This window comes from Carcharodon carcharias, chromosome 10 (assembly GCF_017639515.1).
Source record: "Carcharodon carcharias isolate sCarCar2 chromosome 10, sCarCar2.pri, whole genome shotgun sequence".
NCBI lineage: Eukaryota > Metazoa > Chordata > Chondrichthyes > Lamniformes > Lamnidae > Carcharodon > Carcharodon carcharias.
Genome location: NC_054476.1, coordinates 59,941,582 through 59,959,375, shown reverse-complemented (window position 1 = coordinate 59,959,375; position 17,794 = coordinate 59,941,582). Strand labels below are relative to the sequence as shown.

Sequence of the window (17,794 nt, the reverse complement as noted above, 5' to 3'; positions counted from 1 at the left end):
CTCATATAGGGTATTTTAAATACTAGTTATTGAGCAAGAGAAATGGGATTGCCAAACTAGAGATAAATAGAGCTACTTTTGTGCTGTGAGCTCAGAATTTAGATTGAGACTGTCATTGCCCATTGCATGGGTACCATTAACTAGCAGACAGGCTAGAATTGAATACCAATCATAGAAGTAAACGACCAGTGTCTGGCCGCTCTACCACCTAGACCACTAATTTTCAGACAATGCTTAATATATCACTTTTTAGACAAGACAGTAAGATGTAGGAGCAGAAGTAGGCCATTCAGCTCATCAAGCCTGCTCCACCATTCAATGAGATCATGGTGTTTGGAGTTTAATGTGGGAAAATGTGAAGTTGTTCACTTTGGCAGGAAGAACAAAAAAGCAGAGTATTACTTAAATGGAGAACAGCTGCATAATTCTGGGGTGCAGAGGGATCAAGGTGTTCTAGTGCATGAGTCACAAAAATTAGTATGCAGATACAGCAAGTAATTAAGAAGGCTAATGGAATGCTATCCTTCATTACGAGAGGGATTGAACATAAAAGTAAGGATGTTATGCTTCAGTTATACAGGGCATTAGTGAGACCGCACCTCAAATACCGTGTACAATTTTGGTCTCCTTATTTAAGAAAGGATGTAAATGTATTGGAGGCGGTTCAAAGAAGGTTTACTAGATTGATACCTGGAATGAGTGGGTTGTCTTATGAGGAAAGGTTGGACAGATTGGGCTTGTTTCCACTGGAGTTTAGAGGAGTGAGGGGTGATTTGATTGAAGTATACAAGGCCCTGAACAGCCTTGACAATGTGGACATTGAAAGTGTGTTTCCTCTTGTGTGTGAGTCCAGAACTAAGGGGCACTGTTTTAAAATTAGGGGTCCCCCTTTTAGGACAGAGATGAGGAGAATTTTTTTCTCTCAGAGGGTTGTGTGACTTTGGAACTCTCTGCCTCAGAAGGTGGTGGAAGCAGGATCATTGAATGTTTTTGAGGTAGATTGATTCCCTTGCCTAACAAGAATCTAAGGTTATCAGGGTTAGGTAGCAATGTGGAAAGCAAAACACAAGATGCCTCAGAAGGTGGTGGAGGTGGGGTCATTAAATATTTTTAAGGCAGAGGCAGATAGATTCTTGTTAGGCAAGGGAATCAAAGGCTATCAGGGTTAGATGGGAACATGGAAATCGAAACACAAGAAGATCAGCCATGATCTTATTGAATAGCGGAGCAGACTCAAGGGGCCGAATGGTCTACTCCTTTTCCTATTTCTTATATTCTTATATGGCTGATCTAATAATCATCAACTCCACTTACCTGCCTTTTCCCCATAACAATTGATTCCCTTACTGATTAAAATCTATCTATCTCAGCCTTGAATATACTTAACAACCCAGTCTCTTCAACCCTCTGCGGCAGAGAGTTCCACAGATTGACTACCCTCTGAGAGAAGAAGTTCCTCTTCATCTCTGTCTTAAATGGGCGACCTCTCAGTCTGAGATTATGCCCTCTGATCAAAGACTCTCCCACAAAGAAAAACAACCTCCCAGCATCTACCCTGTCAAGCCCCCTAAGAATCTTATATGTTTCCATAAGGTGACCTCTCATTCTTCTAAACTCCAATGAGTACAGGCCCAACCTACTCAACCTCTTCTCATAAGAAAGTCTCTCCATACATGGGATCAACCTAGTGAACCTTCTCTGGGCTGCCTCCAATGCCAGTATATCTTTCATTAGATAAGGGGACCAAAATTGTTCATAGTTTTCTATGTGTGGCCTAACTAGTGCCTTGTATAGTTTTAGCAAGACTTCCCTATTTTTATACTCCATTCCCTTTGAAATAAAGGCCAACGTTCCATTTGCCTTCCCTATTACCTGCTGAAATTGTGTGTTAGCTTTTTGGGATTCATGAATGAGGACTCCAAAATCCCTCTGTGCTATGGCTTTCTGCATTCTTTCTCCATTTAAATAATATTCAGCTCCTCTATTCTTTCTTCCAAAATGCATAATCTCCCATTTTCCTACATTATATTCCATCTGCCAAGTTTTTGCCCACTCACTTAATCTGTCTATAGCTCTCTGTAGACTCGTTGTGTCACCCTCACTGCTTGTTTTCCAACTTATTTTGTGTCATCTGCAAACTTGGCGATAGCACATTCATTTCCCTCATCTAAGTCATATATTGTGAATAATTGTGGCATTCCACTAGTTACAGGTTACCATGCTGAAAATGCCCCCTTTATCCCAACTCTTTGTCTTCCATCAGTTAGCCAATCCTCTATCCATGCTGATGTACACTCCCCAACACCATGGGCTCTCATCTTATTAAGTAGCCCTATGTGCAGTACCTTATCGAACACCTTTTGGAAATCCAAATATATTACATCTACTGGTTCCCCTTTGTCTGTCCTAGTTGTTACCTCTTCAAAGAATTCTAATAAATTTGTCAGGGTGATTTCCCCTTCATGAAGCCGTGTTGACTCTGCTTGATTATATTATGCACTTCCAAATGCTCTGCTATTACAAACTTTAAAAGACAGGCTAACATTTTCCCAATGACAGACGTTAAGTTAACAAGCCTATAGTTACCTGTTTTTTGTCTGCCTCCCTTTTTGAATAAGGGCATAACATTGGCAGTTTTCCAATCATCTGGGACTTCTCCAAAATCTAAGGATTCTTGGAAGATTATTACCAGTGCATCCACTATTTGTGTAGCCCACTCCCTTTAATATCCTAGGATGCAACCCATCAGGTCCAGGGGACTTATCAGCCTTTGGCCCCATTAGTTTCCCTAGTACTTGATTATTTAATATTTTTGGAATGCTATTAGTATCTTCTATCATAAAGACTGATGCAAAATATTTATTCAACTCCACTGCCATTTCCTGGTTCCCCATAATTTTTTCTCCAGCCTCAAACTCTAAGGGGCCTATGTTCACTTTGGCCTCTCTCTTCCTTTTTATATATTTAAAGAAGCTCTTACTGTCTGTTTTTATATTACTTGCTAGTTTACCCTCAAAGTTTATGTTCTCCTTTTCTATTTTGGTCAACTTCTGTTGGTTTTAAAACTTTCCCAATCCTCTGGCTTACCAATAACCTTAGCCACATTGTATGTTTTTTCTTTCACTTTGATACTATCCTTAATTTCCTTGGTTAACCATGGTTGGTTTATCCCTTTCCTAGAATCATTCTTCCTCACTGGGATATATCTTTGTTGTGAGTCACAAACTATTTTCTTAAATGTCTGCCATTGTTCATTAACTGTCTTTTCTGCTGAACTGCTTTCCCAGTCCATTCCAGCCAATCTGCCCTCATTCCTTTGTAATTACCCTTACTTAAGTTTAGCACAGTTGTTTCCAACCCAAGTTTCTCATTCTCAAACTGAATGCTAAATTCTACCATATTATGGTCACTGTTTCCTATCATATCTTTTACTCTGAGATCACTTATTAAACCTGCCTCATACCAGAACTAAAGTAGCCTCATTCCTGTTTGGATCCACAACATATTGTTCTAGGAAACTATCCTGAATAAAGTCTATGAATTCATGCTCGTGTCCACCTCTGCCGATTTGACTTTCCTAATCTACATGAAGATCAAAGTCATCTATGATTAACGTACTGCCTTTTTTACACACACTCATCATCTCCTGAGTTATTCTCTGGCCTACAGTATAACTACTGTTAGGGGGCCTATAGACTGCTTCCACCAGTGTCTTCTTCCCCTTGTTATTCCTTACCTCCACCTATATGGATTCTACATCTTCCGATCCAAGATCAGTTCTTGCTCACATACTTATTCCATTTCGTACTAACAAGGCTACCACAGCATCCTTTCCTTCCTGCCTGTCCTTTCGAAAAGGCACATACCCCTGAATATTTAGCTCCGAGCTTGGATCTCCTTGTAACCACGTCTCCGTAACGGCTGGAAGGTCATACCCATTAACCTCTATTTGTGCTGTTAATTCATTTATTTTGTTCTGAATAATACATGCATTTAAGTAAAGAGTCATTAATTTTGCCTTTTTACCATTTTTTCCCCCTTTGACCCTGTTTGCTGCTTTTTTTAAATGTTTCTACACTCTGTCCCTTCCTGTCACACTCTAATACATAAATAGCTGCCCTGCAATGCTGCCATATCCTTTTGCTTTGTTAGCCGACGTATCCCTTCTCCAGAACTCTGCCCCCCCTCTATTTAGTTTAAAGCCCTCTCTACAGCCCTAGTTATTCGATTCGCAGGGCACTGGTCCCAGCATGATTCAAGTGAAGCCCGTCCCACCGGAACAGCTCCCTTCTACCACAGTACTGTTACCAGTGCCCCATGAACTGAAATCCATTCCTCCCACACCCACCTTTGAGCCACATATTTAATTCCTTGACTTTATTTATCCTGTGCTAGTTTGCCCATGGCTCAGGTAGTGATCCCGAGGTTATTAACTTGGAAGTTCTGCTTTTTAATTTAGCTCCTAACTGTTCAAATTCTTTCAGCAGAACCTCCTTTCTAGTCCTATCAATGCCGTTGGTACCAACGTGGACAGTGACAACTGGATCCCTCCCCTCCTACTCCAAGTTCCTCTCCGGCCCTGAGGAGATGTCCATAACCCTGGCACTGGGCAGGCAACAAAGCCTTCGGGACTCACGCTCATGGCTGCAGAGAACATTATCAATCCCCCTAATTCTACGCACTTTAGCACAACTACATTCCTATTTCCTTCTCCCACTTGAATGGCTCCCTGCACTACAGTGCTGTGGTCAGTTGGCTCATCCTCCCTGCAGTCCCCGTGCACGTCCACACAGCTTGCAAGAACCTTGTAACTGTTGGACAGTTGCAGGGGCCAAGGCTCCTTGAACGCAGGTCCCCATAACTGCTTCACCTGCAGTCACACCCTCCTGTCCCTGATCACATACCTAATTTGAATTACCTAATGTGAGGAGTGTGACCACCTCCTGGAGCAGTAATTCCACTAATTCAGGTAGAATGGAGTAGATATTGCTGAAATTTATTTCTCATTATATAATATCAATAGCTCAGCTAGAGGGCGTAAACATGAAGTGATGACTAACTTAGGCAAGACCACATCTAACCTTTACTGAGTTCTGTGATTTATTGCGTAACACTACTAAATCCTAAGCCTACCAGGACTTGATAATTGTAATGCCACTGTTCTTACTTCATGTGTGACTCTGTGTCAATTCTATAATTTCAACTCATTGTGTATGCACTGGTATGTGAAATTGTTTTGGTGTAGTATCATCGTAGAATATATTGGTGGTCTGATTTAAGATTGCATTCAGTTTGCTAACTGGTGAGTTGATAGTCTTACTGCTGTTGAGAGGGGTCAAACAGAGATCAGTTGCTTTCCCACAAATGGGAGGTGAACTGAGATGATGCTTCTATAGTTACTTTATATTGTGCTGTACAAAGCAGAATCCCTACAATAGGAATTACAGAGTGCAGAAAAAAAAGTTCTGTGGAATTTTCATTTTTCAAACAGCATATGACAAATTTAAGGATGAAATATAACACCTTTCATGTCCTTAAGATGCCCCATACTACTTCACAGCCAAATAATTATATTTTAAATAATTATATTTTCAAAGGGTAGTAACTATCATTTTGTAGGGAAATACAGCAGCCAATTTGCACAATGTGAAATTTCACACTCATCAGATGAATGGCAAGGTTTGGATTTCATTTCCACCAAAATGTTCTTCTGTGCAAACCAGGCAAAGTTCTCATTCTCATCCATTTCTTCATCTCTAACTGTCCTACTCTTTCTTTAACTACTCTCCTTTTTCTGTGCCCATAAAATCCTATATTACTTCCCTTTATGCATCCTGTCAGTCCTTCTTCATATCCCCTCTGAGTCTTTATGATTTTTCTTTGCTGTTCTTCTATACTTGTTAATTCTGCTTGACCTTTTTTTCTATTTGCCAAGTGTCAGCCAGACTCAGTGGTATCACACTCACGTCCAGGTAAAAAGATTGTGAGCTCAAGTAGCCACACAGGACCTGAGGATATCATCAAGGCTGAAACTTCAGAGCATTTCTGAGTCTAGACTGAGGTGATAAACTAAGAACCTGCCTGTTTCTTGGGGTGTATGTAAGAAATAAGGTTATACCTTTTTGAAGCAGAGCAGAGGATTCTTGTATTCTAGCCACTTTTACCCCACGACCAACATCCCAAAGCAGGTTACCTTGCCATTCATCTGATGAGTATGATATTTCACATTGTGCAAATTGGCTGCTGTATTTCCCTAAAAAATAACAGTAACTACCCTTTAAAAATATAATTCTTTAAAATATATTTATTTGGCTGTGAAGTACTATGGGGCTTCCTAAGGACATGAAAGGTGTTATACTTCATCATTAAATTTGTCATATGCTGTTTGAAAAATGAAAATTCCACAGAACTTTTTTTCCTGCAATTCCTATAGTAGGGAGTCTGCTTTGTACTTTCATCATTTCTTATTAGTTGTGCACCATCCTCTGTTAACTTTTCTTTCCAGTTGACTGTATTTATCTTATGGAATTTTGCCACTGATTCCTTTTCCACTGAAATACCTTCATCTTTGTTCACTTTACTTCTCAATTTTTATATCAAACCTAATTATGTTATACTCATTAACTGGATGTCCTTTAACTCCTGCATTATTTACTTGTCCTGCTTTGGTTTTCAGAACCAGATCTAGCATTACGTCCAATCCATTAACTTTTGTTTTCCTGTCGGTCAACATTCTGTCCATTTTGCTACATGTTCTCTTGAGCCTGAATTTTTGTAAGAAACCTCTTGTGAGACACCAAATCAGCTTATGAAAATCCATATATGTCAAATCCACTATTTCCTCTACCTATGCAATCAGACATTTCTTGGCAAAGCACTCATAAATTTGCCGAGCGTAACTTTCTTTTATCAAATCCATGATTAACTAATGCATTTTTAAATGCTTACGTAGTTTTACCTCAAATTGTGATTTTTTTTTTAAGAATTTACAAACAATTGATAGACTATAACTGGCTTAGTTACTGAATGCCATAGTTTGAGATTTTTTGCCTAGAAGGCACCATGTCATCAGGTAAAGTATTAGTGACTTTTATCCACCTTGAGTTCTGTTAACACTTTCAGAGCCACCTCTTTGTCTACAGTTGCATGAAAGCGCTTGTTTCACAGTCTCCTCAAGTATTCCTACATTTCATGCTGCCTGATACTTGTAAAAACAGATGCAAAATATTTAATATTCCCACCATACCTTCACCTTTAGATTTCCATTTCATCTCAACACAATTTTCCTTCTCTTAAATCCCTTGTTTTGCTTTCCTATATGCTTATAAAAGCATTAAAATGGGTTCAATAAATGATTAAATACCTTTCTCAAGAAAGATGATTGATTCTGTTAAGCTAGAAAGATGGGGTTATGAAAATGTTTTGGTTCTAATAGTGTCCTCCTGTTCCTTAACAAATTGTGTCCCAGATGATGTATTTCATGAATAATGGTGATTAAGATGATTTTTTAAAAAATTAATTCATGGGACGTGGGCATCGCTGACTAGGCTAGTATTTATTCCCCATCCCTAGTTGCCCTAGAGAAGGTGGTGTGAGCTGCTTTCTTGAAGTGCTGCAGTCCATGTGATACACCCACGGTGCTGTTACGAAGGGAGTTCCAGGATATTGACCCAGCAACAGTGAAGGAACGGTGATATATTTCCAAGTTAGGATGGTGAGTGGCTTGGAGGGGAGCTTCCAGTTGGTGGTGTTCCCATGTGTCAGCTGCCCTTGTCCTTCTAGATGGCAGTGGTCATGGTTTGGAAGGTGCTGTGTAAGGAGCTATGGTGAGTTTCTGCGGTGCCTCTTGTAGATGGTACACGCTGCTGCCACTGTGAGTCAGTTGTGGAGAGAGTGAATGTTTGAGGATGGGATGCCAATCAAGTGTGCTGCTTTATCCTGGATGGTGTCAAGCTTCTTGAATATTGTTGGAGCTGCATTCATCTAGGCAATTGGAGAGTATTGCATCACACTCCTGACTTGTGCCTTGTCGATGGTGGACAGGCTTTGGGGAGTCAGAAGGTGAGATACTCATCGCAAGATTCCTAGCCTCTGACCTGCTCTTGTAGCTACAGTATTTATATGGCTAGTCCAGTTCAGTTTATGGTCAATGGTAACCCCCAGGATGTTAAAAGTGGAGGATCCAGCGATGGGAATGCCATTGAATGTCAAGGGGCAATGGGTAGATCCTCTTGTTGGAGATAGTCATTGCCTGGCACTTGTGTGGCATGAATGTTCCTTGCCAGTTGTCAGCACAAGCCTGGATATTGTCCAGGTCTTGTTGCATTTGGACATGGGCTACTTCAGTATCTGAGGAGTCATGAATGGTGCTGAACATTGCGCAATCATCAGCGAACATCTTCACTTCTGACCTTATGATGGAAGGCAGGTCATTGGTGAAGCAGCTGGAAGGAAGGTCATTGATGAAGCAGCTGAAGATGATTGGGCCTAGCACACTACCCTGAGGAATTCCTGCAGTGCTGTCCTGGAATTGAGATGATTGATCTCCAACAACCACAACCATCTTCCTTTGCGCTAGGTATGACTCCAACCAGAGGAGAGTTTTCCCCCTGATTCCCATTGACTCCAGTTTGGCTAGGGGTGCTTGATGCCACACTCAGTCAAATGCTGCCTTGATGTCAAGGGCAGTCGTTCTCACCTCACCTCTGGACTTCAGCTCTTTTGCCCATTTTTGAATCCAGCTCTAATGACGCCAGAAGCTGAGTGATCCTGGCAGAACCTAAACTGAGCATCAGCTAAGCAAGTGCCGCTTGATAGCACGGTTGGTGACCCTTTCCATCTCTTTACTGATGATCGAGAATAGACTGATGGGGCAGTAATTGGCCAGGTTGGATTTGTCCTGCTTTTGGACACACCTGTGCAATTATCCACATTGCTGGGTAGATGCCAGTGTTGTAGCTGTGCTGGAACAGCTTGGCTAGGGGCGTGGAAAGTTCTGGATCACAAGTCTTCAGTACTATTGCTGGAATATTTGTCAGGGCCCATAGCCTTTGCACTATCCAGTGCTTTCCTAGATATCATGTAGAGTGAATCGAATTGGTTGAAGGCTGGCATGTGTGGTGCTGGGGACCTCCAGAGGAGGCCAAGATGGATCATCCACTCGTCAGTTCTGACTGAAGATTGTTGCAAATGTTTCAGCCTTATCTTTTGCACTGTAGTGCAAAATAATCCCCATTATTGAGGATGGGGATATTTGTGGAGCCTCCTCCTCCCAGTAAGTTGTCTAATTGTCCGTCACCATTCACGACTGGATGTGGCAGGACTGCATAACTTAAATCTGACACGTTGGTTGAGGGATTGCTTAGCTCTGTCTATTGCTTGCTGCTTATGCTGTTTAGCATGCAAGTAGTCCTATGTTTTAGCTTCACCAGGTTGACATCTCATTTTTAAGTATGCATGGTGCTGCTCCTGGCATGCCCTCCTGCACTCTTCATTGAACCAGGGTTGATTCCCTGGCTTAACAAAACCAGAATTACCTGGAAAAACTCAGCAGGTCTGGCAGCATCTGGCAGTCATATACCTAACTTGGTCCCAGATATGCACCCAGATAGGAATGTCAAGAAAATCCCAACATAATATAGTTGGTGGACACCTTACTTATTGGATCTATGCCTTTTCTTTCTTTCTTCTTAATGCACCAGAAAACTGAACATTCCGATGTACAGGAAATTAGATATTCATAATGATTATAATTATTTGTAGTCAGTGGAAGATTTCCTTTAAGGTTCCAATGTAATGGTTGTACATGTGTGCGTAAATTCCCACCCACTCCATGCAGCCCAACCATCACTTTAAATTTAACAGAAACTGAATGAAAACTTGTAGGTAGAAAGGTGAATGTATCTGTCATTTGACAGTTCTTGGCTAGATTGCCAGTCACTCCCTGATTGGTTACAATGCATATAACGTTTATCATCAGATAACAAATTACATAGCTGCTATACTAGGTCTGCAGCAGGCGGTGAGGGAACCAACAAGAGGGAAATACATACTTGACCTCATCCTCACCAAGTTGAATGCTGCAGATGCATCTGTCCATGACAATATCGGTAGGATTGACCACCGCACAAGTCCTTGTGGAGACCAAATCCTGTCTTCACTTTGAGAATACCCTCCATCCAGCGTGTTGCGTGGCGCTATCATCGTGCTAAATGGGATAGATTTCGAACAGATCTAGCAACTTATGACTGGGCATCCATGAGGCGCATGGACCATCAGCAGCAGCAGAAATATACTCAAACCCACAATCTATAACCTCATGGCCCAGCCTATTCCCCACTCTACCATTACTATCAAGCCAGGGAATCATGAGATAAAAGCAAAAAACTGCGGATGCTGGAAATCCAAAACAAAAACAGAATTACCTGGAAAAGCTCAGCAGGTCTGGCAGCATCGGCGGATAAGAAAAAAGTTGACGTTTGGAGTCCTCATGAACCTTCAACAGAACTGAGTAAAATTAGAAGAGGAGTGAAATATAAGTTGGTTTAAGGTGGGGGGGGGTGGGCAGGGGGGAGAGAAGTTGGGAGGGGGGTGGTTGTAGGGACAAGCAAACAGTGATAGGAGCAGATAATCAAAAGACATCACAGACAAAAGAACAAAGAGGTGTTGAAGGTGGTGATTTTATCTAATTAAGAATGGATGGCAGGACACAAAAGGTACAGCTCTAGTTGGGGTGGGGTGGAATAAGACTAACAGGGCATAAAAGGTATAGATTTTAAAACTAATGGAAATAGGTGGGAAAAGAAAAATCTATATAAATTATTGGAAAAATCAAAAGGGAGGGGGAAGAAACAGAAAAGGGATGGGGATAGAGGAGGGAGTTCAAGATCTAAAGTTGTTGAATTCAATATTCAGTCTGGAAGGCTGTAAAGTGCCTACTCGGAAGATGATGTGCTGTTCCTCCAGTTTGCGTTGAGCTTCACTGGAACAATGCAGCAAGCCAAGGACAGACATGTGGGCAAGAGAGCAGGGTGGAATATTAAAATGGCAAACGACAGGGAGGTTTGGGTCATTCTTGCGGACAGACCGAAGGTGTTCTGCAAAGCAGTCGCCCAGTTTGCGTTTGGTCTCTCCAATGTAGAGGAGACCGCATTGGGAGCAACGAATGCAGTAGACTAAGTTGGGGGAAATGCAAGTGAAATGCTGCTTCACTTGAAAGGAGTGTTTGGGCCTTTGGACAGTGAGGAGAAAGGAAGTGAAGGGGCAGGTGTTGCATTTTTTGCATATGCATGTGGAGGTGCCATAGGTGGGGGTTGAGGAGTAGGGGTGATGGAGGAGTGGACCAGGATGTCCCAGAGGGAACGATCCCTACGGAATGCCGCCAGGAGGGTGAAGGGAAGATGTGTTTGGTGGTGGCATCATGCTGGAGTTGGCGGAAATGGCGGAGGATGATCCTTTGAATGCGGAGGCTGGTGGGGTGATAAGTGAGGACAAAGGGACCCTATCATGTTTCTGGAAAGGAGGAGAAGGCGTGAGGGCAGATGTGTAGGAGATGGGCTGGACACGGTTGAGGGCCCTGTCAACGACTGTGGGTAGAAAACCTCGCTTAAGGAATAAGGAGGACATGTCAGAGGAACTGTTTTTGAAGGTAGCATCATCAGAACAGATGCGACGGAGGTGAAGGAACTAAGAGAATGGGATGGAGTCCTTACAGTAAGCGGGGTGTGAGGAGCTGTAGTCGAGGTAGCTGTGGGAGTCAGTAGGTAGGCTTGTAATGGATATTGGTGGACAGTCTATCACCAGAAATTGAGACAGAGAGGTCAAGGCCGGGAACGGAAGTGTCAGAGATGGACCATGTGAAAATGATGGAGGGGTGGAGATTGGAAGCAAAATTAATAAATTTTTCCAGGTCCCGACGAGAGCATGAAACAGCACCGAAGTAATCATCGATGTACCGGAGAAAGAGTTGTGGAAGGGGGCCAGAGTAGGACTGGAACAAGGAATGTTCCACATATCCCATAAAGAGACAGGCATAGCTGGGACCCATGTGGGTACCCATAGCTACACCTTTTATTTGGAGGAAGTGAGAGGAGTTAAAGGAGAAATTGTTCAGTGTGAGAACAAGTTCAGCCAGACGGAGGAAAGTAGTGGTGAATGGAGATTGTTCGGGCCTCTGTTCGAGGAAGAAGCTATGGGCCCTCAGACCATCCTGGTGGGGGATGGAGGTGTACAGGGATTGGACGTCCATGGTGAAGAGGAGGCGGTTGGGGCCAGGGAACTGGAAATTGTTGATGTGACGTAAGGTGTCAGAGGAATCACGGATGTAGGTGGGAAGGGACTGGACAAGGGGAGAGAGAAGGAAGTCAAGATAACGGGAAATGAGTTCCGTGGGGCAGGAACAGGTTGCCCCGATCGGTCTGCCGGGACAGTCCTGTTTGTGGATTTTGGGTAGGAGGTAGAAGTGGGCCATCTGAGGTTGGGCGACTATCAGGTTGGAAGCTGTGGGAGGAAGATCTCCAGAGGAGATGAGGTCAGTGACAGTCCTGGAAACAATGGCTTGATGTTCAGTGGTGGGGTCATGGTCCAGGGAGAGTTAGGAGGAAGTGTCTGCGAGTTGATGCTCAGCCTCTGCGAGGTAGAGGTCAGTGCACCAGAGAACAACAGCACTACCCTTGTTAGCGGGTTTGATGACAATGTTGGGGTTGGACCTGAGAGAATGGAGTGCAGTAAGTTCAGAGAGAGACAGATTAGAATGGGTGAGAGGAGCAGAGAAATTGAGACGACTAATGTCACGCTGACAGTTCTCAATGAAAAGATCAAGAGAAGGTAAGAATCCAGAGGGAGGGGTCCAGGTGGAGGGAGAATATTGGAGGTGGGTAAAAGGATCCGTTGAACGGAGAGAGGACTGCTGCCCAAAGAAGTGAACACGGACTCGAAGACGGCGGAAGAAGAGTTCAGCATCTTGCCGAGCCCGAAGTTCATTGAGATGAGGGCATAAGGGTATGAAACTAAGTCCTTTGCTGAGCACTGAACGTTCAGCGTCGGATAGAGGAAGGTCAGGGGGTATAGTGAATACACGGCTGGGACTGGGATTGGAAGATGGGGTGGGGACGGAGGGACAGGCAGGGGTGGAGGGTCCTAGATGGGTGTTGGTGTCGATGAGTTGTTGGAGCTTGTGTTCCTTAGCACTTGAGAGAAAGAGAAAAAGTTTCTTGTTGAGGCGTCGGATGAGACAAAGAATAAAATTAAACTGGAGGCACGCGCAGCTTTGAAAAAGAAGGGTTCCGTCTCCGACTTACCCCACGTGGATTTCAACTGAAATTCCATCCCTCGTTTTGAACTCACCCAGGATTACAGGTACCTCCGGGACATAATACGTTTCTTGGACTGCTGTTCCCGTCGCATTCTGAGATCCACACTCAGTGTCATGCGCCGCCATATGAACACACTCGACCTCTCCCACCAGCAGCATTTTATTCTTCAGATCCTTTTACCCGCCTCCAATATTCTCCCTCCACCTGGACCCCTCCCTCTGGATTCTTAGCTTCTCTTGATCTTTTCATTGAGAACTGTCGGCGTGACATTAATCGTCTCAATTTCTCTGCTCCTCTTACCCATTCTAATCTGTCTCTCTCTGAACTTACTGTACTCCGTCATCAAACCTGCTGACAAGGGAAGTGCTGTTGTGTTCTGGCGCACTGACCTCTACCTGGCGGAGGCTGAGCATCAACTCGCAGACACTTCCTCCTAACTCTCCCTGGACCATGACCCCACCACTGAACATCAAGCCATTGTTTCCAGGACTGTCACTGACCTCATCTCCTCTGGAGATCTTCCTCCCACAGCTTCCACCCTCATAGTCACCCAACCTTGGATGGCCCACTTCTACCTCCTACCCAAAATCCACAAACAGGATGGTCCCGGCAGACCGATCGTGTCAGCCTGTTCCTGCCCCACGGAACTCATTTCCCGTTATCTTGACTCCCTTCTCTCTCCCCTTGTCCAGTCCCTTCCCACCTACATCCGTGATTCCTCTGACACCTTACGTCACATCAACAATTTCCAGTTCCCTGGCCCCAACCGCCTCCTCTTCACCATGGACGTCCAATCCCTGTACACCTCCATCCCCCACCAGGATGGTCTGAGGGCCCATAGCTTCTTCCTCGAACAGAGGCCCGAACAATCCCCATCCACAACTACTTTCCTCCGTCTGGCTGAACTTGTTCTCACACTGAACCATTTCTCCTTTAACTCCTCTCACCTCCTCCAAATAAAAGATGTGGCTATGGGTACCCGCATGGGCCCCAGCTACGCTTGTCTCTTTATGGGATATGTGGAACATTCCTTGTTCCAGTCCTACTCCGGCCCCCCCCACAACTCTTTCTCCGGTACCTCGATGATTACTTCGGTGTTGTTTCATGCTCTCGTCGGGACCTGGAAAAATTTATTAATTTTGCTTCCAATCTCCACCCCTCCATCATTTTCACATGGTCCATCTCTGACACTTCCCTTCCCTTCCTTGATCTCTCTGTCTCAATTTCTGGTGATAGACTGTCCACCAATATCCATTACAAGGATAAAAACAAAAAAACTGCGGATGCTGGAAATCCAAAACAAAAACAGAATTACCTGGAAAAACTCAGCAGGTCTGGCAGCATCGGCGGAGAAGAAAAGAGTTGACGTTTCGAGTCCTCATGACCCTTCGACAGCCTCTGTCGAAGGGTCATGAGGACTCGAAACGTCAACTCTTTTCTTCTCCGCCGATGCTGCCAGACCTGCTGAGTTTTTCCAGGTAATTCTGTTTTTGTTTTGAATATCCATTACAAGCCTACCTACCGACTCCCACAGCTACCTCGACTACAGCTCCTCACATCCCGCTTCCTGTAAGGTCTCCATCCCATTATCTCAGTTAATTCGCCTCCGTCGCATCTGTTTTGATGATGCTACCTTCAAAAACAGTTCCTCTGACATGTCCTCCTTCTTCCTTAAGCGAGGTTTTCTATCCACGGTCGTTGACAGGGCCCTCAACCGTGTCCAGCCCATCTCCCACGCATCCGCCCTCACGCCTTCTCCTCCCTTCCAGAAACATGATAGGGTCCCCCTTGTCCTCACTTATCACCCCACCAGCCTCCGCATGATGCCACCACCAAACACATCTTCCTTTCACCCCCCCCTCCCCCAGCAGCATTCCGTAGGGATCGTTCCGTGTGGGACACCCTGGTCCACTCCTCCATCACCCCCTACTCCTCAACCCCCACCTATGGCACCTCCACATGCGTACGCAAAAGATACAACACCTGCCCCTTCACGTCCTCTCTCCTCACCGTCCAAAGGCCCAAACACTCCTTTCAAGTGAAGCAGCATTTCACTTGCATTTCCCCCAACTTAGTCTACTGCATTCGTTGTTCCCTATGTGTTCTCCTCTACATTAGAGAGACCAAACACAAACTGGGCGACCGCTTTGCAGAACACCTGCGGTCTGTCCGCAAGAATGACCCAAACCTCCCTGTCGTTTGCCATTTTAACAATCCACCCTGCTCTCTTGCCCACATGTCTGTCCTTGGCTTGCAGCATTGTTCCAGTGAAGCTCAACGCAAACTGGAGGAACAGCACCTCATCTTCCGAGTAGGCACTTTACAGCCTTCGGACTGAATATTGAATTCAACAACTTTAGATCTTGAACTCCCTCCTCCATCCCCGCCCCTTTTCTGTTTCTTCCCCCTCCCTTTTGTTTTTTCCAATGATTTATATAGATTTTTCTTTTCCCACCTATTTCCATTATTTTTAAAATCTATACCTTTTATGCCCTGTTAGTCTTATTCCACCCCACCCCAACTAGAGCTGTTCCTTTTGTGTCCTGCCATCCATTCTTAATTAGCACATTCGTTTAGATAATATCACCACCTTCAACACCTCTTTGTTCTTTTGTCTGTGACGTCTTTTGATTATCTGCTCCTATCACTGTTTGCTTGTCCCTACAACCACCCCCCTCCCAACTTCTCTCCTCCCTGCCCACCCCCCCCCCACCTTAAACCAACTTATATTTCACCCCTCTCCTAATTTTACTCAGTTCTGATGAAGGGTCATGAGGACTCCAAACGTCAACGTTTTTCTTCTCCGCCGATGCTGCCAGACCTGCTGAGCTTTTCCAGGTAATTCTGTTTTTGTTTTGGATTTCCAGCATCTGCAATTTTTTGTTTTTATCTCATGATTCCCTGGCTTGATAGTAATGGTAGAGTGGGGAATAGGCTGGGCCATGAGGTTATAGATTGTGGGTTTGAGTATATTTCTGCTGCTGCTGATGGTCCATGCGCCTCATAGATGCCCAGTCATAAGTTGCTAGATCTATTCGAAATCTATCCCATTTAGCACGATGATAGCGCCACGCAACACGCTGGATGGAGGGTATTCTCAAAGTGAAGACAGGATTTGGTCTCCACAAGGACTTGTGCGGTGGTCAATCCTACCGATATTGTCATGGACAGATGCATCTGCAGCATTCAACTTGGTGAGGATGAGGTCAAGTATGTATTTCCCTCTTGTTGGTTCCCTCACCGCCTGCTGCAGACCCAGTCTAGCAGCTATGTAATTTGTTATCTGATGATAAACGTTGTATGCATTGTAACCATCATTGTTATATTGCCCATTACCAGCTCTGAATTAGTAATCAGGGAGTGAATGGCAATCTAGCCGAGAACTGTCAAATGACAGATACATTCACCTTTCTACCTACAAGTTTTCATTCAGTTTCTGTTAAATTTAAAGTGATGGTTGGGCTGCATGGAGTCGGTGGGAATTTACGCACACATGTACAACCATTACATTGGAACATTAAAGGAAATCTTCCACTGACTACAAATAATTGTAATCATTATGAATATCTCATTTCCTGTGCATCGGAATGTTCAGTTTTCTGGTGCATTAAGAAGAAAGAAAGGGCATAGATCCAATAAGTAAGGTGTCCACCAACTATATAATGTTGGGATTTTCTTGACATTCCTATCTGGGTGCATATCTGGGACCAAGTTAGGTATATGACTGGTCAGATCAAGTAGGAGGAGGTATTCACTTCTCACTTTCCAGGTCACCTGACCATTGGATGTCTCAGGGAGGATAGCACCAAGACACCAAGTGTTGGGCCTTACAGTGGGAGCAAAATCCCAGAAACAACACAAAGTTGCATCTTGCAAACACATACTGTCCCGACATCTGAATTTTTTTTTTACGACCGCCCCCACTGCTCATCCTACCCCCAGGGTGTTTTTGAGCCTCTGGTGTTCTTTGGCTATGGCTCGAAAGTTGCACACCTCCTTCTGTCCCTGGATCTCCAAGTAAGGCCCTGCCAAGGGGGTATTTTTATGCTACTCCCTTGCTAGATTCTGCTTTTGTCTAATATGCTTGGAAATAAATTGTTCTATCAGTTTTTCCTAAATGCCATAGTCCGGTAGGGCGGATAGGAGCACATGCTGTGGATCTCACATACTGTGAAATTGAGTAAAAGGTGACGGGAGAAACAAAAAAAAAAATTAAACACCCACTAAAGTTCCATTCTGTTCTCACTCCAGTTAATCATACAGAATAATGCTTATACACTGTCACTTCCAAGTTTCCCTTCATCCCTTTCACCATCCTGTTTCCCCGCTGCAAATGCACACACCCCTCTGGGATTGTGAAAATGCAGCTTGTTTGTCTTAGGGTGGGATCAGTGCCAACATTTTCAAGGTTCAATGTTTGTTATTCTAATAAATCTGAGTCACAATTATAATCAGCAGAAAGTGAATTTGGAATATGCAGA

The 17,794-nt window shown here is 44.0% G+C and overlaps 1 protein-coding gene across 12 annotated transcripts in view; it reads left to right on the top strand.

Annotated features, from left to right (window-relative positions):
• dagla (diacylglycerol lipase, alpha) overlaps positions 1-17,794 on the top strand; it is a 485,025-nt gene that overhangs the window by 224,522 nt on the left and 242,709 nt on the right. The gene's annotated exons all lie outside the window — the stretch shown is intronic.